The sequence below is a fragment of the Trichosurus vulpecula genome, chromosome 9 (genome assembly GCF_011100635.1).
Source record: "Trichosurus vulpecula isolate mTriVul1 chromosome 9, mTriVul1.pri, whole genome shotgun sequence".
NCBI classification, from domain to species: Eukaryota; Metazoa; Chordata; class Mammalia; order Diprotodontia; family Phalangeridae; genus Trichosurus; species Trichosurus vulpecula.
The window spans coordinates 197,682,654-197,706,407 of NC_050581.1; the positions used below are offsets into that span (position 1 = coordinate 197,682,654).

General features: G+C 40.0%; 1 protein-coding gene across 1 annotated transcript in view; it reads right to left on the reverse strand.

Annotated features, from left to right (window-relative positions):
• The window catches only part of LOC118830593 (T cell receptor gamma constant 1), a 93,692-nt gene that overhangs the window by 53,250 nt on the left and 16,688 nt on the right, over nt 1–23,754 (reverse strand). The window lies entirely within an intron of this gene.

Sequence of the window (23,754 nt, forward strand, 5' to 3'; positions counted from 1 at the left end):
CTTTGTTTTTACATTTTTGTTAACTGCTGGACTATGGAGCTATATGTAAGAAATCTTTAATGTCTGTAGATCAGTGTTTGTGTTAAGGGAGATGCAAAAATGCCTTGTGGTTATGGGTTATATGTTAGTGTTGTGTAAACTGTTGAATATAAACACAACAGAAATACAGTTTAATTTTTGAAATAATACATTTTTGCAAATCTGAGATTAAAAAAAATCTTTGGAACAGGATTTTTTGTTCTCTTACACTACATATACTTGTACCTTTGTAACATTTTTCTGTAGCATTATGTGCCTTGTGTGTTATAAATTCAACAACCCAGAGCAAGTTTTTAAAAGGAAAATAGTATTATAAGAGGGAGGATTAAGTACTTCTCCAGGTTATTAATATGTAAATTTGACTTGCTAAAGCTATGCTTGCTATGAAGTTTGGAAGAAATGGTCACTTTTCAATGAAGAAATTTTCATAATGGAATAATTTAGATTGATGTGATATGGCCCATTATTAAAATAAAATCTTGTTTAAACTTATTTGTATGTATGTGTATTACAAATGAGTCCAGCAATTACTAATTTTTCCATAAACTTAAATGTGTCCCTTTATTGTAGAACTATAAACCACCTGCTTAGTTTTGTATTTCTAAATAAGTTTTTAAACAATTAAACTAAATTGACAGAGACCAAAAAGGGATTCTGTCATTTAAGGGTTTTGTTTATTATTGTACTTTAATAAAAAGCCCACTAAGATAAAATTGTACACAGAACATTTAGCCCTTAATGTGACCTAAGATTCTTGAATGCATCTACTATGCAACTACTTCTGACTCTAACCTCTATAGATGGCAGTGAATGAATGAGTCTTCTGATTTTCCCACGCTTATGACTAATGAATAACCTCTTCCCATTTCAAGTTTGTAAAGAAAGTAATTTAGTTTTCATTAAAATCACTTTACTAGATTGACATTTTAAAATTCACTTTGCGGTAATGTTACTTTAACCTGCCTCATTTAAGTTCTGAAACTCTTTGTGGCAGTGGGAGAATAAGAGAAAGCTCAGCCTCCTGGTTCTAAATGTTCTAGTTAAATTGTTACTGAAAGTATTTTTCCATCACAATAGTCAAGCTATTTCTTCTTTAATGTAGCATCATGGATAAATATTTGCCCACTTTCTCAGAACTAGTAAAAGTTCTGGCAACCCAAATTAAATTGATTTTGGCTCTTTCTATTATCTTTTTAGATTGGATATCTAGGGGAAATGAATGGGTTTTTGCTTTTTAAAGTACTTTACTTTGGGATCATCAGGGACTAATTTAGGTTTAGGATTATTTAGCACATACTTCTCATCTATCTTGCTGCCTACCTTTTATTTCAGAAATACCTTTGCCAAAGCCAGGTAGGGCTAGAAAGAGGAGGTACAATTAACAATTAAAAAATTGGACTTCTGAATCTGGCAAATGTGTTGGTGAAGAAGGCAGAAGTGACATAAATGAAGTTTGTTGATATTTCCTTATTTGGGGTTGTTGCTCATGCATATCTACTAATCACACTGATTTTATAACTATGATTTGGCAGTGGAGATTTATTCTCATAGATAAATGAACACATTTAAAATGGCTACTCAGTCCTGAGAAAGAGAGACAGAGACACAGTAAATTCTCCAACTGCTTTGCTTCTGTCTAAAGAGGAAAAGTCCTTAAAAGGCTACTCTGTTTTATAGATCAGGGGCTCTTTTGTGGACCCTTTTGGTAGTTTGAAGAAACCCGTGGACCTTTTCTCAGAAAAAGTCTTTTTAAACGCAGAATGTAAAATACACAGGATTACAAACGAAACCGGCTATTGAAATAACTATCAGAATGTATTTTTTAAAAGTTTACAGACCACGGGTTAAGAAGCTTTGATCTAGATGAACAGGAAGCTTATTAGCAACAGTTTCTCTCCTTTGTTGTTGAATTGTTCTCCATTAGTAGAGCAGTTTTGTAAAATTGGAGAGGGGAAATGTGTGGAAAGACTTTCTCTTTTCCCACCAAGTGTCTAGCCAACAGAAGAATCTCTCTGTGTGTGTGTGTGTGTGTGTGTGTGTGTGTGTGTGCAAATTTATTTCCATTTTTGCACAGGGGAAAGATAAAGACCTACCTATGGAAATTAGAGTAGCCACGTCTCATGTTCATGAAAAATGTCGGCTTGGGAGTTGGTGACAATTAAATGACTAGACACACTCATCCTCTTCAGTTGCACAGGTTGCCTCTTTTAACTTCTGCTGAACCACGTTTAGCCTAATAGACAGAAGTTTTGTTACCTTGAGTTAGTTTTCTTTTCTTCTTTCCATACATAATTAAAATGTCATTATTATATAATATTTTAAAAATCTGACCTTGATCCGGAAAAGCTTGCTAGTTGTTTGGGATGAAGGAAGACTTTTTGTTTAAATGAGCATTCAGATCTGATGGCACTACAGTGAGGCTTTTTTAAAGAATCATAATATGTGTGTGCCTTTGAAAGCTAAGAAAGGCCTTTAGGATATACTGGCAACCAACTACATGTGCTTGTTCTTTTAAATAATGTTTGACATGTTATTGACATGTTGGCTTCTCTCAAGAAGGCTTAATTAATTCTTTACATTAACCTGATTTCCCCGCCTCCCCCCCAGCAGCTAAAAGACTAAAGTAGTATATGTAGAAGTGAGTTTAGCAAGGTTAAATGAGTACTCTCTCAGGTATATTGTTTTATTTTAGGAAGAATGCTAATGTCTGCTTAAAAATAAATCACTTATAACCCAAATTATATCAGTTTTGGGTTGCAAAGCATGCCTACTGTCTGCAAGCCAGGTTTTTTTCCCCATGAGACACCTCAGTAAGCCTGTAATACTAATCTGTCCTGTTCTGGTTAGCTTAATAGTGTCTGGCACATAGTAGGTACTTCATTTATTGACTAAAAATGAACTGTTTTAAGAAAGGAGGCATTAATTAGAAAATCATGCTTATTTTTTCAGAGTAATAAAGGCACAGTGTAACGGCAAGGATTAAGTACATCTCGAGGTTATATTGATATGTAAACTTGAAGTAAATGAAACATGAAATTTGTTTAGTTAATTCTTCTAATCCTCCATTTCTTTCTATACATAAAGCAAAGAATGAGTCAAAGAATGTATTGTAGGCAATGCATAGGCACGTGGGGCAATGAAATAAGAAGCACATGGTGTGTGTGGTATCTGCAGCAAATTACTAGTGACCTGAAATTTAAAACTAACAACATACCCATATTACAGGTGGTGCATATTGAAATTCTCCTTTTGACATGTTTCACTAACACTTTAAAGGAAAATGTGACAAAAATATATCAAAATGAGATTTTTTAGGCCTTTAATTTCTTTCAAAAGAAGTCTGTGCTCTGTTTGGGGATGTGTGTAAATGATACAGAGGAAATTCATCTTTTATAAAGAATGCTTCTCTGGAATCACCAATATACAGCAGAGTGGGAGTTGGGTGGAGCAGGCCTTAGGCCCTGAATCATTGAGCTGTGGCAGTTACCAGACTTCTCAACCCACAAATGCCAAAGACAATGGAGCAAGTTAGTGGGAAAACTGCTGGATCTGGGTGAGAAAAGTGCATGGTCTGGCCCCAGCCCCAGGGGTGGTGGAGGTAGTGTGGTGGCAGCAGCAGGAAGCTCCTGTGGCTGCTTCCAGAGCACCAGCTGTGGCTGTTTTCTGACTCCCTGGCCCATACAGTGGGAGGAATCAAGTGGCTGATCAGAGTGGGAGTGCAGGGGTTGCTTTGCTGGAGCAGAGGCAGGGTTCTCTTGCTTTGCCTTGCTTCGATCTGGGTTGCAGTCTAGGCTGGCAGTTCTTGGGGGAAGAGGAGCACAGGTGTGGCAGAGCTTGCAGTGACTGTGGAGTAGAAGTAGCTCTGAAAACAGCAGCACAAGGCTCCTAAATCTTGGGACAAAGTAGTCTCTACTCTAAAAGCAGTTGTACCCTGACAAAAAGCTGAAGGATCAAGTAGTTTGCTGGGAACATGAACAGGCAGCGTAAAAGGATGCAGACTATAGAATCTTTTTTTGGTGACAAAGAAGATCAAAACATACAGCCAGAAGAAGTCAAAAAAATCAAAGAGCCTACATTAAAAGCCTCCAAGAAAAATATGAATTGGTCTCAGGCCATGGAAGTGCTCAAAAGGATTCAGAAAAATAAGTAAGAGAAGTACAGGAAAAATTGGGAAGAGAAATGAGAGTGATGCAAGAAAATCATGAAAAACAAGTCAATGACTTTCTAAAGAAGACCCCCAAAAATACTGAGGAAAATAACACCCTAAAGAATAGACTAACCCAAATGGCAAAAGAGCTCCAAAAAGCCAATGAGGAGAAGAATGCCTTGAAAGGCAGAATTAGCCAAATGGAAAAGGAGGTCCAAAAGACCACTGAAGAAACTACCACCTTAAAAATTAGATTGGAACAAGATGGAAGCTAGTGACTTTATGAGAAATCAAGGTAATTATAAACAAACCAAAGGAATGAAAAAAATGGAAAACAATGTGAAATATCTCATTGGAAAAACCACTGACCTGGAAATAGATGCAGGAGAGATCATTTAAAAATTATTGGACTACCTGAAAGCCAGGATCAAAAAAGGAACATAGACATCATCTTTCAAGAAATTATCAAGGAAAACTGCCCTGATATTCTAGAACCAGAGGGTAAAATAGAAATTGAAATAATCCACTGATCACCTCTTGAAAAAGATCCCAAAAAGAAAACTCCTAGGAATATTGTCACCAAATTCCAGAGTTCCCAGGTCAAGAAGTGAAGTGAATATTACAAACAGCCAGAAAGAAACAATTTGAATATTGTGGAAATACAATCAGGATAACACAAGATCTAGCAGCTTCTACATTAAGGAATTGAAGGACTTGAAATATGATATTCTGGAGGTAAAAGAAGCCAGGATTAAAACCAAGAATCACCTACCCAGCAAAGCTGAGTATAATAGTCCAAGGGAAAATATGGATTTTCCATAAAATAGAGGACTTTCAAGCATTCTCGAAAAAGAAGAGACCAGAGCTGAAGAGAAAACTTGACTTTCAAATACAAGAATCAAGAGAAGAATGAAAAGGTAAACAGGAAAGAGAAATCATAAAGGACTGACTAAAGTTGAACCATTTTGATTCCTACATGGAAAGATGATGTGTGTAATTCATGAGACCTTTCTCAGTATTAGTTGAAGGGAATATACATACATACATATATTTGTGTGTGTGTGTGTGTGTGTGTGTGTGTGTGTGTGTGTAGATATGTATGTATGTATGTATAGACAGAGGGCACAGGGTGAGTTGAATATGAAAGGATGATATCTAAAAAACAAAACAAAATGAAGGGATGAGAGAGGAATATATTGGGAGAAGGAGAAAGGGAGAGATAGAATGGGGTAAATTATCTCATATAAAAGTGGCAAGAAAAAGCAGTTCTATTGGAAGGGAAGAGGGGGCAGGTGAAAGGGAGTGAGTGAATCTCATTCTCATTGGATTTGACTTAAGGAGGGAATAACATACATACTCAATTGGGTATCTTACCCCACAGGAAAGTAGGGGGAAGGAGATAAGAGAGGGGGGATGATAGAAGGGAGGGAAGATAGGGGGAAGAGGTAATCAAAAGCAAACACTTTTGAAAAGGGACAGGGTCAAGGGAGAAAATTGAATGAAGGGGGACAGGATAGGATGGAGGGAAATATAATTAGTCTTTCACAACATGACTATTATGGAAGTATTTTGCATAATGATACATGTGTGGCCTATGTTGAATTACTTGCCTTCTCAAGGAGGGTAGGTAGGGAGGGAAGAAGGGCAAGAATTTGGAACTCAGAGTTCTAAAAGCAAATGCTCAAAAAAAGAGTTGTTTTTACATGCAACTGGGAAATAAGATATACAGGCAATGAGGTATGGAAATCTTTCTTGCTCTACAAGAAAGTAAGGGGAAAGGGGATAGGGGGGAAATGGGGTGACAGAAGGGAAGGAAGACTGGGGTAAGGGGCAATCCGAATATATGTCATCTTAGCGTGGGGGGGAGGGTAGGAGTGGGAAGAAAATTTGTAGCTCAAAATCTTGTTGAAATCAATGTTGACAACTAAAAATATTAAATAATAAAAATATGAAAAAAATTTTTTAAAAATTTCTTTTTTCAATTCTGACATTTTGATTAAAAAATAGACACCTACATCTTAAAAAAACCAATCATTTATTTTGAATAATAGTGACTTATTTCTGTAGGTTATTAGTTTGCAAAATGCATCCACATATATTATCTCATCTGATCACTAGGATACTGTAAGGTGGGCAGGACTCACAAATGGGGTTCAGGTTCAGGGACTTTCCCCAAGGCTACTGGATTAGAAACCAATTGCCATTTAACGGGAACAAATAAGCAGTATCTGGTAGTTTTAGTTAACTTTTCAAAATAACATAACTGGCATAAATAGAGGAAAATTTTCATTTGAACACACTTATTAGTTCAGCTGTCTCACTTGCTACTTACAAAGACTTTTGAAATTTGCTTGTGAAACGGTAACTCTGAAATGCAAAAGGTCTGAATCTGTGGTGGCATAGGCATGGATTTACTTTGGGTACTATTCAGTTGAACTGCTAAACATAAGTACCAAGGCACTAGTAAAGAAACCTTGTCATGAGACAAGGTCTGTGACCTCATAGACAATTTGGATCTAATATAGTGTATGAGTGTGTGTGTGTGGGGGGGGAGTATAGAGGGGGAGACAGAGAGATTGCTTCAAATGAAAATTTTTTTACTTCATTTCATAATGAATGTTTTGATTTCTTCCATCAAAGCAAAAGAACTACTTTAATACTTACTGTCCAAAATATCCTATTATGCTAACCATGCAGTATTTCCCTACGTAATTGTCTGGTGGTTATTTTTAACTCAAGTACCCTAGAAATAAACATTACGAAAGTATCCACTAATTTCAGTGATTTTTTTTTGCAAAAATACATAATATACAGGTTAGAAAGTTCTGAGAAGTCTTTCTTATGGTACAAATAAATTTAACACTTTACTTACAAGTATTTGTATTAGAATATAACTTCAACTTTTTTCCTACAGAAAAAATCCAGTAGAAATAAATATTAGACAATAAGGAAATATGTTACATTATAGCAAAAACATTTTTGAAGGCATTATTACCCTAATTAAGTGTAGCAACATGTCATGATCTCATTTGGACTTCGTGTTGTGTAAGACTGTCCTGTTTTTACCATGCACACCCAAGTACACAGGAGAGAGGCAATGTACTGAGTGTGTTGGAGTGAGAATCTGAACACTGGGTTCTACTGCCAACTCTGCCGCCAATTAGCTATGTAATCTTGGTCAATTTATTTAATCCATTAGAATGTAAGTTCCTTGAAGGCAGGGACTGTTACCCTTTTGACTTTGAATCTCTAGGGCTTAGCGCAGTACCTAGCACATAGTAGGTACTTAATAAATGTTAGTAGTTTACTTGACTACTTTGGACCTCAGTTTCCTAATCTATAAAATGAAGGAATTGAATTCAAAAGTCCACTGAGGCAGACGTAAGTTCACTGTAAGGAAAATTTCTGAAGAGTTGAGTTGCCCTCAGGCGTAAAGGGTTGTTCACACATGGCAAGTCTTTGAACAGTGGCTAAACTTGTTAGGGTTATTGTAGAGAGGGCTCCATTTCATTTACAGTTTGGACTAGCTGGTCTCTGAAGTTTCTTCCAAATCTAGTTGTTGACTAGATTAAAGTATCTTTGTGGTCTATTTTATGATTTTTGTGACTTTTATAGGTTTATATTGTAGAAGATTAAGCAGCTTATCGCCTGCTAAAGGTTTTATACAGGGAGAAGTGTTGGTGTCTTAATGAATGTCTTTTATTTCAATCAGTTATCAAAATTCTTGCAAAGATTTCAAGAGTCAGATAAAGCACAGTTTGTTACAAGAGTTTAAATATACCCCTGGTATTGGGATACATGACAATTTTATTTCAGTATTCCTTCAGATAAATAGAAACTGAAATAACTGTATTTTCTGAGCTATTAGTTATATTTGTTAAATTATGAATTCTTTACTGTATCGGGTTTTATCCTGGTGGCACAATAGTGTTAATACATTTTCACATGATATATAATTGACTAAATATTTGCTCACTTCCTCAGAACTAATGAAAGTTCTTGGCAGCCCAAATTAAACTGATTTTGGTTGTTTTTGTTATCTTTTTAGATTCGGTATCTGGGGGAAATGAAAGAATTTTTTTTTCTTTTTAAAGTACTTTACTTTGGGATCATCAAGGACTAATTTAGGTTTATTATTATTTAGCACATACTTCTCCTCTATCTTGCTGCCTACCTTTCATTTCAGAAATAGCTTTGCCAAAGCCAGGTAGGGCTAGAAAGAGGAGGTACAATTAACAATTAAAAAATTGGATTTCTGAATCTGGCAAATGTGATGATGAAGAAGGCATAAATGACATAACTTAAATGAAGTTTGGTGACATTTCCTCATTTGGGGTTGTTGCTCATGCTTACCTACTAATCAGAAAAAGAAGTGGGCTGATCAGGAAGCAGGAGGGAAGGACAGCAGGTGGGCACTCCAAGGGCTGTACTGGCAGCCATGGAATAAGAGAGAGCGTCTCCCAACTCTCGGCTCAGTGCCCTAAGTAGTAGGTATGGAAGAACACAGATAAGTGCTGTGTGAGCTGAAAAGGCATGAACGGGCCCCAATCTGCCTAACATCTTCGATATGATTTCCATCATTTGTGATGCAAAGATTGATGCTCTTTGCAAGATTCACGTGAACTTGATGCAATAACTTCATATTGCCATCAATTTTAGCACATTCGGTCTTTATGCACTCAATCAAGTGTGTCGCATCTGTGAGTACACCTTCTCTTTAGCACACCCCAGAAAAAGAAGTCAAGGGAGCTAAGGTCTGTTAATACTCCAAATATTTCAAAATATGCCTTTTTCCTATGTGTCCAGACTTTAGGGACACCCTGTATTTCTTAGCCAGTACCAGATAGTTTCAGTAATTATTGCCTAATAAATAGTTTAAGATCTGGTAATATTAAACTTCCTTCCTTTGCAGTTTTTATTAGTTCCTTTGATATTCTTGACTTTGTGTTCTTCCAAATGAATTTTGTTATTGTTTTATTCTAATCGAGTAAAAAAAGTGGGATCTTGCTCTTGAGCCTTTTCCTCCTATAGCTTCCTCTCTGAGCTCCGGGATATTCTCACAGGTGGATACATGATCCTTTCACTTTACTGAGTTTCTTAATATTATAATTAAATGAAATGCTGTTAAAAATTTCATTCATTTCATTTCCTCAAAATATGCATTTTTGCCTATGTGTCCAGACTTTAGGAGCACCCTGTAGAAAGATAGATCGGTGGAACAGAGTAGACATACAATTTACAGCAGCAAATAAGTTTATAGTCTTGTATTTGATGAGTGTAAAGACAAGTCTTGGGGATAAAAATTCATAATTTGATAAAAATCATTGGGAAACCTGCAAAGCAGACTGGCAGAAATTGGGCATAGGCCAATATCGTATGCAATTTAGCAAGATAAGATCAAAATAGGTAATGACTTGTATATACAGAGAGATATATGAGAAAACTTTTAGAACATGGAACATATTGCCTATCATATTTATGGATAGGTGAACAATTTATAAATAAAGAAGCGGTAGAGAGCAGTGTGAGGTGCAAAATGAATATTTTCAATTACATTAAATTAATTTTTTTGTACAAATAAAACAAATGTAGCTAAGATCAGAAAGAAAGCAGAAAACTGGGGAAACTATAGACAGTTTCTCATATGAAGGTCTCATATGTCAAATACAGAAAGAATTTTATCTAATTTATAAGAAAATGAATCATTCGCCAACTGATAAATGGTCAAAGGATATGAAGAGATAGTTTTTAGATAAAGAAATCAAAACAACTCATAGTCATATGAAAAATTGCTCTAAATCATTACTGGTTATGGAAGTGCAAGTTAAAACAACATGGAGATACCATTTTACACCTATCAGATTGGCTAAAACAATTGAAGGGGAAAGTGACCATTGTTGGAAGAGATGTGGAAAAATTGGGACACTAATTCACTGTTGGTGGAATTGTGAACTGATCCAACCATTTGAAAGTAATCTGGAATTATGCCCAAAGAGTTATTAAACTGCCTATACCTTTTGTCCCAGTAATACTACTACCAAATCAATTTCCAAAGATGATTTCTCGAAGAAGAAAAGAACCTATATGTTCTAAAAGATTTAGAGCAGCTCTCTTTGTGATGGCAAAGAACTGGAAATTGTGGGAATGATGCTCCTCATTTGAGGAATGGCTGAACAAGTTGTGATGTATGATCATGGTGGAATACTACTGTGCTATAAGCAATGATGAGTTTAATGATCTTAGCAAAAACATGGACAGATTTGCAGGAAATAATGAAGAACAAATGAACAGAACCAAGAGAACATTGTATATAATAATAGCTATATTGTTTCAAGAAGAAGTTTGAGTGACTAAGTCATTTTGACTACTCTAAGTACCCAAATTAACTTCAAAGGCTATATGAAGGAAGATGCTACCAGTATCCAGAGAAAGAAGTGATAAATAGATGTATGTATAGAATGCTTTTCACATAGAAATATGTGGCTATATGTATATGTGTATAAATATATACATATATGTATATATGTATGTATACACACATATTTGTGTCTGATGGTGTCCTCCTCTAGGGTTGGGGTGGGGGAAAGAAAGGAAAAAAAGATAAAAATAAATTGCAATGATAACTTTATTTTGTATTAAAAGAAATAGCAAGTTATACACAATGGGTGTGCAATTTCATTTACAATCCTGTTTTTTTCCTATTCTACTATGCTAAGTAAATGCTTCTTTTATTTCTTAAATTCAGAATAAAATATTGGAATTTAAAAAAATCTCACAATCGAGGGGCCCCATCCTTCCGTCTCTGCATCGTTTTAAGACCAAAGTTGGGGAACAAACTTTGGAAAATACTTTTTCCTGTTATCTGGGAGAAATGATAGCACTTGAAGACCGCAGAATTGAAAGGGATGTCAGAGATGGCCTGCTTCAACCTCCAATGCCATGTGCACAAACCCTCTTTGGAAATCTTCCTGAGTTAGAATTCTGCAGTTTAGCATATCCTGGATGGCTCTTCATCTTTCAAGGAGGACAATTCCTGGGTGAACAGTGGTTCCAATCCTGCCTCTGACACCTGCTACCTGTGTGACCTTAGACAAGTCACTTGCCCTCCATGGTGAAGTTGCCTCATCTGCACAATGAGGGGGCTGAACTAGATTGCTTCTAAAGTTCTTTTCAGGTAAATATGAGATCTTAAAAGTGTAACCTCTCTGGGACTCAGTCTCCTCCTCTGTGAGCTAAGGGTCTTGAGCCAGACACCTCCCGAGGTCCTTCCACCTCTAACCTGTGATGATATCAATTTTAAAGTAATGTTCATCTCTAAGGCACTGTCCAAGACTTTACAAATGACTTTTTGTGGGTCTTGGTTGAGTGATGTGACCCTGTCATTCACTGACAGATGCTTCCTCTGGTTGGTGAGCCTGAATTGGAGCAGAGACACTCCCAAAGAAGCCAGGCAGCTGTGGGAGAAGGGGATGGAAGGGAAAGACAACCTCACAATTGGGCCAAGAGACCCAGAGCCAGTTCTGAGACTGCCCACTCCCAGCTTTGAGCAGAATGCAGGCAAGACTTTCTGTGCTGACACACAGCCACCATGTGTGGTATCTGGCCATTGGACTGAGGGCCGACAGTGATCATTGCCCAGGTGCACCAATACGCAGAGTGAGAAAATTTTTGTGCACTGTCTCTGGTTTGGGCTCAGAGTGCCATCCCAACAGGCACAATAGTATAGCCCCCCATCTGCCTCTGTGACTTGGTGGATCCTGAGGCTTGCTGAGAAGTCACTCTCCTGTTTCTTGGCCTCATACCTCTCTTCACTGACCCCATCCTCATGAATGACATTCTCATTGGATGAAAGATAGAGAATTCGTTCCAGACTCCCACCAGGCTTCTGGCGGTACTGGTGAATGTAAGCTTATCCAAAAGGAATCACATTCACTTGGCATTCAATAAAGGCAGTGTTACCACTTCTTTTGGTGTTGGACGGCATGAGCTGGGTCAATATGGACTCCATGCTTGCACCTATAAGAGAAAAGAATGTATCCTGAACTGCCAGATACCCAGGAACTCTGGTGTCCAAAAAAATCAATATATATAGCTGGTCATTTTGGGCTGGAGTTGGATTTTGATAGGTGGATAGTTCATGTTGAGGGTATAAGATAAGATGATGAAAGGAGGCTTTAAAAAGATCGTAAAACAAATACTCAAAAATGCCTGCTGATGAATGGTCCAAAATACTTTCAAAGTAGTTATTAAGGACTTTAATCAATTATACATAAAATAATCACTGGGCTAATGATAACAGTATTCTTTATTTATTACATGGACTCCCTTGCCTTTTTTTAGGGATAAAGGAATTTTTATTTTTTTAATTTTATTTTTTAATTCATGGAATAAAGCAAGCATTTCCACAACATAGTACAGTCATTGTTTGAATATATAAAGGAACTTGTTAGGCTAGTTTGAGTTCTTATATCTACTTACAGAATGAAACAGAGACATTGACCTTCCAGGTAGGAGGGAGCTGAAAGTGCCACGGATGTTTCTGTCTCTGTCTTTAGAGTAACTCTAGCAAGGCTAACCAAATGCATTTACCCATGTAGATGGAGGCCTGGAAATCCTTCAGAGAGCCTTTAGTACAGCTAGTGCTCTTCTGGTAGAGATCGCCCTCCTGGTCATACCTTTGCCAGGGTCACCCAGTTGGGTGAGTGACCTCAGACAGCACTCCAGCCCAGGGGCTCTGACTCCAAGGTTCCCACACCAGGCTGCATCTCTCAGAGGAAGAGAAATGATGTTGCCTTAAAAATAAACCTCAGATTCAGTCTTTTATCCCACAATTCAGGTTGGCTGTCTCTGGGAACAAAGTGTCATGTTTTTTTGCCCTCACCCATTTCTTGGCCCCTCCACAAATCAATACCAAGTAAATAAAAAGAAGAAAGAACTCACATGTCCCAAGAAAGGCAGGATCAGAAAGTGAACCAGCAATACTCTGGTGTTTCCCATAATGTATAGGGAGTGGGCCATTTCCCTTCATGAAAAGGGAAATGATACCTGTGTTTGATGGGAATGAAATGACTCTAAGCAGGAAGCTGCTAAACAGAGACAAGCTCTTTTTGGTCATAGATACACAGCTAGTCACCAGGGAAAAAGGGTCTGGATTAATTCATTGGTGATATTTCATTGATTCAATCCCTTAGCTGTTTATAAGGAGCATCCTTGTTCACAGGTCCCCTTCATTAGAAAACTGGGTTTTTATAAACAAAGTGATGTTCTTTAATTGGTCCCTCAGTTTTCCCTGGAAATTGTGAACATGGTTAGAACACGTGCCTTGTAATAGAACACATCTGGAACACAGCTCTGATGCATGTGGGCTGCTCATTTTCTCATCGCACATGACCAGTGCCCTCATGCTCCCTCACTCTCCTGAAAATGCCCAAGTGTTCCTGCTCTCAACGGGCCCTCAATGTAATGGGTGAGACAACAGACAAACACAGTACAAGCAAAGTTTAGACAGGATAAGTTGGAGGTGTTTAACAGAGGAAAAGTCTTCTCTTTATTAAGTGGAATCAGGAAAGGCTTCCAGTGGAAAATGAGATTTTAGCTGACACTTGGAGGAAGCCAGGGAAGCCAGAAGGCAGGGATGAAGAAGGAGAGAATGTGCCTGTGGCACAGCAGTGAAAATGCCTTGATCACTCTGTGTGTGTGTGTGTGTGTGTGTGTGTGTAGGTTTGGGAGCAGTTTGTGGTGGTGTGTGTGTATGTGGTGTGTGTGTGTGTGTGTGTGTGTGTATTTAGGTGTGTTCACATGTTTCTGTGTGAAGCATGGTGGACGGTGGAAGATGGCAGGCATGGTAGGAAGGGGCCAGGTTATGAAGGCCTTTGAACACCAAACAAGGTGTTTTCTATTTGATCCCAGAGGTATCTGCCATGATAAGACAACTCCTTCCTCCTCTTCCTCTAGGAATTCCTAGCCTTCTTCACTGATCCAGGCCAGCTGCATTGTCCTATGGAGGGGCTTTCATGACTTCCCTCTCACTACCGGGGCCTCACCCTGCCACCTAAATTAGGTCATATTTCCTTTTTATGAGAGGAAGTTTGGGGTAAAGGATAGAGCGCTGTCCTCAAAATCAGTAGGGCCCCAGTTTAAGTCATGTCTTTGACATATGTGACCCTGGGCGATTAATTGAAGTTCCCAGTAACCCAAGAAAGCCTCTAATGCTCTAAGTTAAGAGAAGGCTCAGGCCTCTATTGATAGAAGGATTTCCTCACCTGGGAGTTCCTGATAGGACTTAAACCACAGATCCAGTCTTCATATGTTGCTTTGGACAGATTTTTGACTTTCTTATATTTGTGTCCATGTTCCTTCCCCCATAAAACGTAGGGTCACTGAGGGGAGAGAAGTTTTTATTTTTTCATCTCCCAGACCGACACAATGCCTGGAAGGCATGTTTTTTTACTGGACCTGTGATTTCATTATTTTAAAGAACTCCCAGTGAAGAAGCCCCTCAACTGATGTAGATGAACATATTCAGAAGCTTATGATCTTAGAGTGTTACCTGGGACGTTGACAAGTTAAGAGATTGCATAGAAGATGCCTAATAAATGCTTGTTGATAGATGGAAATGGCATGTTTTTAATATTAGAAAAATAATTTTGAATAGAACAGATGACAATTTTTGGAGCCTCATTTCCCACAGAGAATACTAATGGAACATTTTCTCAAGGAACTTCCTTAATTCTTTATTGTTTGAATTGCATCTGTTGTACAAAAAAGGGAGAATTTATAGAATTCTCATCCTTTTACATTTTGAACTTTGGCTCCTGAAATCATCCATTTTGCTTGGATTTCCCTCCATGAAGCACTCTCAGTGCCCCACTCCTAGCCCCCATGACCAAGATCTCCCTCTCTGTCTGCCCCCACTTCAGGCCTTGGTCATCTGTAGACACATGTTCTCTGTCACTGTTGGTCAGACCATTTTCCCAAGGCTCTTGGCAGTTCCTTGAAGAAAACTGTGTCTTCGCCTCCTTTCATCTTTCGCTCTGGGTACACTTCACCTGAATCAACACTTGTTGACTGACAAAGCTAATGAACCACCTCCACCATAAATAATGAGGAGAAATAACATCTCAATGTTGGAAGGCTCTTCCTTGGTCACTTAGTCCAAATTCTAACTGAAAAAGCATTTGAGTTGGTTCAGAGACCTAAGGAATGATGATATTAATGTCTTCCTTTTCCTATTTCTCCTATTTCTCTGGAGGAATATTGGTTCAAATTGCCAACTTTGGCTCATGAGCCTTGGAAAGGGGGCCAGACATGGCATCAGGAACATTTGGCTTCAAATTCTGCCTCAGATAGGTGATGCTGAGTAAGCCACTTAAATCATTTCTTAGCTTCTCTACATTTGTAAAATGGGCATGGAATGAGAACCTATTCCATAGCATGGTGGAGAGGGTGAGACCACATAATATAACATAAGGCTCTCTGCCAAAAAGCAGAATGACAGAATTTGAGAATTGGAAGGGACCTCAGAAGCTGTCTAGTCCAACCCATAAAACCAATGGAAATCTTACAGTCCTGTAGAGATGTGAATGACTATGATGGTGATGGAGGGCATTGGGAACCTGTGTGAGTGGGAGCAGGAATGTGGTATGGTATAGACATGGGCCACATGGCCTTGGGAAGAAATGCAGGAAGTGGTGCAGTCAGGCTGAGGATGGGAGTGAGAAATGAGGAGGTGGCCCCCAGGGAAGAGGATGTGGGGAGGGACTGGAGGAGGGCAGGATTCTTGTAGGTGTTGTCAGTGAGTGTTGATTGCCGTGGTCCTCCCAACCTGCACAGTAGTAGGTGGCCTCATCTTCATGTGTTATGTCGTTTATTGCTAGGACCGAAGTTCCTTGAGCTTCATTCTTTTCTGCCACAAATTTCACTTTATCGCCTACAGATATTTTGTTGGAGATGATGGTTGCTTGGACAGAGAGCAGATGCTGCAAAGGCTGGTTTGGCTTCTGTTGGTACCAGTGTACATACAGAGAACTAAAGGATGTAGTGTCGGACACTTTACAAGTCACCCGTGCTGTTATGCCCAGCTGTGTGGTGATGGAGACGCGAGGCTGAGTCAGTTGTAAAGCTGCATGTCCAACTACAAATAAAAGGAGAGAACATAGAGACATGAAGAGGCCCTTCTGAGAATTTCTTCCATTTCTCACCTGATCTGAAAAGAGGGAGAAGCTGACTCACAGGCCCAGAGGGCAGCCACAGCAAGCACTTGGCAGAGTCTCATTCTGGCTGAGCCAGTTCTTGGCTTGAGGAGAACCCAAGGAAGCAAAGAGACTGATGGATGGAGAAATCAGGTCAGTGGAAAGAGTGTCCAGAGGTGGCCTGTTGTGGTGTCAGCAAAGATAATGAGCTGCTCAGACCTTGTACATTTCACCTTTCTAAGAGGTGTGGACCAGGACTCTCCATGGAGGGTGAGGGGAGGCTTGGTGATGTCAATGCTGATTGCCCTTCCTCTTTCCTTTGCCCAAAGAGGAAGGTATGAAGATGTTACCTTGATTCATTTCTTCCCCCTCTCCACTCCCAAAACCCTCAGGTTGTCTGCCAATGTCTCCTCTGACATTGAGTCCTCTAAATAAGAACATTGTGTATTTATTCTCATTGAGAGGTAACATGGAGATTGGACAGCAAGTGAACTCAGGTCCTGGGGCTCTTTAACTCTACGTAAGTTGTAACTTCTCAATTTTCTTCTTTTTTTCCTTCTGCAGGATTTTTGAGAATTAAAATTAAGATTTTGTTTTGTTTTTGTTTTATTCTGAACTTAAGAATAGAAAAAGTAGAATATAAAAAGAGCATTGCACCCAAAATTGAAGATCTATTGTGTACAACTCGCTTTTTCTTTTCAATTTACAATAAAGTTATCACTTAATTTTATTTTTCCCTCCCACCCCCACACCCTACGGATGGTTACCATTGGACACACACACACGTATGTAAATATATGTATGTAATATAGCCGCTCCTATTTACCAGTTGTTTCTCTAGATGTAGATACCATATTCCTTCATAGATCCTTTTTAGTTAATTTGGATATTTATAATAGTCAAAATTACTCATTGGCTCAAACTCATTCTTTTGTTCATTAAGATTTTTTATTTTTAGTTTACAACACTCAGTTCTACGTGATCCTGAGTTCCAGATTTTCTTTCCCCCACCAATGCAATATTACTGTTACTATAGACAACGTTCTCTTCATTCTGCTCATTCTCCTCTTCGTTATTTCATGCAAGTCTTTCCATGTTTTTCTAAGATCATTGATTTCACCTTTTGTTACAACCCAGTAGTATTCCACAACTTGTTCAGCCATTCTCCAATTGATGGGCATCCCCTCACTTTCCAGTTCTTTGCCAGAGCTGCTATCAATGTTCTAGATCGTGGAGGTTCTTCTCCTTTTATTCTGATCATCTTGGGAAACAGACCTCATAGTGGTATTGCTGAGTCAAAGGGTACACACAGTTTTATAATTCTTCGGGCATAATTTGTAATTTATAACTTTGGGCATAGATCCAGCCATGCTCTCCAAACCTTTCAGTCTTCTTGACAACTCTCCAAGCCTGTAACTTGTAGAAAAGGAGGTAGCTTGCATTGGCAGGAGATTCCTCATCTATCCTAATGAAACCACAGGGCCAGTCACCATTGCCTTCTTCCCAATAACCATGTGGGTCAGCAGTGGAAGGATTCTCTTTCATGTTGCCCAGATGAGGAAACTTGATCAGTGTCCCACTTGCCCATTTTGCAAGCAGAATCAAGCAAGAAATATCTATTAAACACCTACTATGTACCAGGCACTAGAAACATTGGAAATAAAGCTTCGCTTTCAACTCCGACCTCTCTGACTTCTAGTCCAGTGTCTTCCCTCCTGACTCCAGGCTACTACCAAGTACAAGCCAGCGTCCCAGTGATGATGGGATGGCGATGACTTTTCATTTTGTTGTCTTTCACTTAGACTGTTTCTATAGGAACTCCAAGCCTATCTTTCCCTTTGGCAAAGAGAAACAAGTGAGCTCTGGCATTGATCTGCTATTCTGCTCTTCAAATCCCCCCATAAAATGGGTGTTTGGAAAGTTGATTTTCCAGTCACTTTGGAAGGTTTCATCCAGATAGAACCTGGGGGGATCACAGTTCCTGCTGCAGCTTGACTTTCCACACCTCTGTGGGACACACACACACACACACACACACACACAGACACACAAACACAGACACGTACATGCACACACACACTCCTGTGTGACATTGGGCCAATTACGTGGCCTCCATTGGTCCCAGTTCCTCAGTGGTCAATCAGACAATTGACTTAGGTGACTTGTGACATCCCTTCTAGCTCTATATCAATTATGTTAACTTATCTGAGTAATGGTAATATCTCTCAACAGGATGCAAACTCCTCAATGTCTGGGGTTGCCTTGGGGTGGGGGCATTTCTTTGTGTTCCTCGTGTCTACCAGAAGTGCCTGGGTTATGGCGGAAGCCTGATAAATGCTTGTTGAATGAATGAATTATGAAATTGAGTGATTAAAATGGACAGTCATTGTCACGTATAATTTGGTAGAGGGCATGTGAAAATGACGAGAGATCCCTGCCATTGGCAGACTTCATGGCGGGGGTTCCCTGGTTTGTGGGTACAGGAGGGTTGGCTCAGGTGCCTCAACTTCTCTCCTTTGCAGGGTGTTACCAGGGACCACACTTTCATCCTCTCCTTTGGCCTCAGATAGGAATAATGTAGCCTAGAAAAGAAATCCCCATTGTGTGCCTTTGATAGACTCTCAATCTTGAAGCCATCACATCCCTTTAAGAGAGTCTACAGCTATTCTTGGTTGTAGAAAAGCACTGGTCCTGAATGATCCAAGAAATGTGTAGGGGTAGTCCTCTGGACTACTCAAGAAAATTGAGATAAAGCATCAAATAAGAAGTTGGATGACCTGTCTCCTCTCATTGGGGCTGGGTGAGTAGAAGAAGCTGGTATGAAACCAATGGTCAAGTGGTCTTTTATAAAAAGATTTGTTCTGTAACATTTGGATTTAGCCAAAAGGCCACACCTAAGCACTTGGAAGGCCCCATGTGGCCTTAGGGCCACAAGTTCCCCACCCTTAGTGGGTAAGCAAAGACACCCAGGCCAGAAAGCCTAGGGCTCGTCAGGAAGCAACAAGCTGTTCAGTGTGTCTGGTGTATGGAACACATGGAAGGACATTATGAGGAGATAAACCTGAAAAAGTAGGGAAGGTGCCAGATTGTGGAGAACCTTGAAAGGCCAAGTTCAGGAGTCTGAATTTCAGTTGAAAATAGGGAGCCACTGAAAGCTTTTGAATAGAGGAGTAGCATGATCAAATCCTTACCTAAAGAAGACCTAACTGTGAGAGAGAAAGCATCGTGTCTGCCTCCTCCGCAGGAGTAACTTGGACTCCAGCCATGTTCTCTTTGCTCTGATAAGTGACCTTTCACCTTCTCTTGCCCAGAATGAGTCCCTTCCAGTGCTCTGGATGGCCGCTGTATGTCTTGCTCTCCTCTAATTCCTCCCTTCTGACTTACCTTTTTATGTTGTCTTCTCCCACTAGAATGCAGAGCCTAGAAGTTAAGAGATTTCTTGGTACCTAGTACAATTTGGTTCCATAGCCCTTAATACAATGCCTGGTACATGGTAAGCATTTAATAAATATTCTGTGTACCTATCTATGTCTTTAGATGTATCTCTATGTATCTACATCTTTGTATCTGTGCATCTATGTATCTATGATATTTCTATGTATCTCTCTACGTATGTACCTACCTCCATGCATCTATTATCTATATATATCTATCTTTCTATCTTAAGGTCTTGCTATCTAGATCTTTCTGCACATATGTATCTATCTCCATTTCTTTCTGCATTTATGTATGTATCTATTATTGATGTATATCTCTATGTATGAATGTAGCTTTCTATCTCTCTACCTCTATCCAGATTTCTCTCCCTCTCCCTCACCCCTGTTCCCCACTTCATCTTCTGGATCCTGACCTTGGGCTGTGAGGAGGCAGGAGAGTGCCCATTTGCATCTCTGGCCATGGCATGAAGGCTCCACCGTCCTGTTCACTGGTGTTCTCTATGTGAACATCTTAGGCACCAGCCCAGAACCCTAAGGGATGATGTCTGGAATAGTTTCCCCCATCCCTGTGACATCCCTACCTGCCTTCAGGGATCAATTGGGATGCTTCCTCCTCGAAGCCTTTCATAGTTTCTTGTTATTGCTTTCCCAATGCTTCAAATTATTCTGAATAGATTTCATGTTTACTTATCTGGGCACATTTTGTTGGCAGCATTTGGAGTCACAGGTCTGAAATCCTGTAACCTTGGAAAAGTCACTCATTCTCTCCTAGTCTCCCTCAGTTTCTTCATTGGTAAAATGAGTGATGATCTCTGAGGTCCCTTCCAGCTCTGAAATTCCCTGGCAGAAATTGTTTTGCTTTTATCTCTATAGTCTTCATGACTAATACATGGCCATCAAGCAATAACCACCATTTATTCAGACCATCCTATATGTTAGGAAATATGCTAAGTGCTGGGGATACACAGAAAGGACAAAAAACCCTCCCAAAACCGTAGTCTGTGCCCTCAAGAAGCTCCTACTTTAATGGGAGAGAAAACATGCAAGTAACTAGGTGAATACAAGGTATATAAAAAGTAGATGGAAGGTAGTTTTAGAGGAAGAGCACTAGTGGGGTGGTGGGGGCCAGGAAAGGGCTCCTACAGAAGGTAGGATTTGAGCTAAGTCTTGAAGAAAAGGAAAGCTGGGAGGCAGACAAGGAGGGAGACCATTCTAGGCATGGGGCCAGCTAGTGAAAAGGGAAGGACTTCAAGAAACCACAAGGAGGTCAGTGACATCAGTTGGCAAGTACATAGAGAGGAGTAAAGTGTAAAAAGACCAGAAAGGTAAGACACAATATGTGTGTATGTGTGTATGTATGTATGTATGTATGTATGTATGTATCTATCTATCTATCTATCTGAGCAGCTAGGTGGTACAGTGGATGGGCTGAAGTCAGGAAGACCCATCTTCCTGAGTCCAAATCTGACCTCAGATACTCACAAGCTGTGTGACCCTGGAAAAGTCACTTAACTCTCTTTGCTTCAGTTCCTCATCTGTAAAATGAGTTGGAGAAAGAAATGGCAAACCTTTCCAGTATCTGCCAAGAAAACCCCAAATGGGGTCATGAAGAATCGGACACAACTGAACAACAACAAAACAAAATCCGTCCATCCATCCATCCATCCACCCATCCATCTATGTATGTATGTATGTATTTATGTATCTATCTAATTTCTATCATCTATTTGTCCATCCATCCATCTAATCTCTATCACCTATCTGTTTATCTATCATCCTACATATATAAATATTATATATAAAATGAAATTTATCAAGGTTACATATTCATTGATTTACCCTGGCAAAGACCTCAAAGATCATTTTATCCAAATCTTTCTTTGAACAGATGAGGAAACTGAAGGCCAGGGAGGTGAAGTGATTTGCCCAAGGTCATAGAAAACCAATGACTGGGCTGTGGGTGAAATCCGTGCTAGGCATTGACCTCACATGGGAGTGCTGGGCCAGGGAGGCCAAGCTTTGTCTCCCAGGTGATGGAAAGACCAGTGTGTGTGTGTGTGTGTGTGTGTGAGAGTGAGTGTGTGTGTCTGTGTGTGTGTGTATGTGCGTGTGTGTGAGCACGCATGCATGCATTGAGGCTAGGGAGTGGGAATTGCTCTGTTCCCTGGAGATCCAGGAAGCTTGGGGAAATGAGATGCTTGGGAGCAGATCTTGAGGTCAAAAGCCTTCTATTCCAAGAGCACCTGCTCAGCTTCCTGTTTAGATGGGAAAGGAGAAGCAGCACATCCTGTTCTGTTAGAAAGAGGATGTTGGTGGCTTGGTGGGGTGGGAGTGGATGGAAGGACCTTGATAAAAATCTTACTTGCTTCAGCCTACTTTAACCACCTACTCTACTTCTGGGGGCAGAGCTGTATCATTAATACTACGTCAAGGGCAGAGATGCCTGATAAGAATACTAACTAACCACTGTCTGTAACTCTCATCTCTTACTCTGAGAGCATCAGGTTTTTCTGCTCACCTTCTTGTCTTATTTGGGAAGGTGGCCAGACATCACCTGAGACTGGACAGGCAACTGGCCCAGGCTGCCCAGGCTCAGCTTAGAGGCTCTGCCAGTGGTTCACTGGAGCAGGACTCCCTGTTCTGTGGTTGGAAGTGTAAATGCCTCCCTGTGTCTTCAGTAGAGGTACACAGGACAAGGTAGATGTCAGGGGCCCTTTCCCCCTGCCTCATGTTGTTTATGGATGCTTTGAACAGAGGAGTAAGATCAGCCATGAAAATCTTTTGCTCCAGGTCTTGGCTTTGCCAAAGCTTTGGCTTTGAACCATGTGGTCTTTGCATCATGGGGGAGGAGGAGGCAGAACTCTCCAGGCACAGACTGCCACAGCTGGAAAATTCCTTGGAAGCCACTGAGTCCAACCCATAACTGAGCATCTTACCATCCCTAATACATACCATCCCTACTACAACATCCCTAACAAGTGACTGTCCAGTCTCTCTATGAAGAGCTCCAAGGAGGGAAAGGTCACCACCTCCTGAGACTGCCCAGTCAACTTTGGGATTAGTGGGAAATTTTCCCCAGCATCCAACCTGGACTTACAACAGTAGCTTCTCCCCTTTGCTCTTGGCTCTGCCTTCTGGGGTCATGACAAGTGGAATCCCTCCACATCCTTAAGATATCCAAAGATGGCTATGAAATCCCCCACTCCCAAGTCTTCTCTTCTGCAATCTCTAAGCTTGAATGAAATGGGCTTCATTGAAACTCAAATCAACAAGTATTTAAGCAAGGTAGGAGTTATCCAGGATTCCCTACTGTCTCTCACCCCTCCCCCCCCACACATCCCAGCTGTTGCCGAGGCCTGTCAATTTCACCTCTGCAGCCTCTCTCGAATACTGTCCTCTGGCACTGCTTCCGCCCTGGGTCACCCTCATCCCTCCACACCTGAACCATTGTAATAGCCAGCTGATGGGTGTGCCTGCATCGGTTCTCTCTGCACTCTGACCCATTCTCCATTGAGCCACCAAAGCAATTTTCCTAAAGTGCAGGTCTCATCATGTCAACTCGATAACCTCCAGGGGCAAGACCTGCATGATCTGATACTGAGTGAGGGGAGCAGATCCAGGAGAACATTGTACACAACCACAGACATATTGCTTCTGTGATGACTAACTTTGATAGATTTGGCTCTTCTCAGCAATCTAAAGTTCAAAGACAGCTCCAAAGGACTCATGATAGAAAATGCTATACACATCCAGAGAAAGAATTATGGAGTCTGAATGCAGATTGAAGCAAACCATTTGCTCTCTCTTTTGAGGTTTTGTTTCTTCTTTCTCATGATTCATTCCATTGGTCATAATTCTTTACAACTTGACTATTTTAAAAATAAGTTTGATGAGAGGGTATATGTAGAACATATATCAGATTCCACGCTGTCTTGGGGAG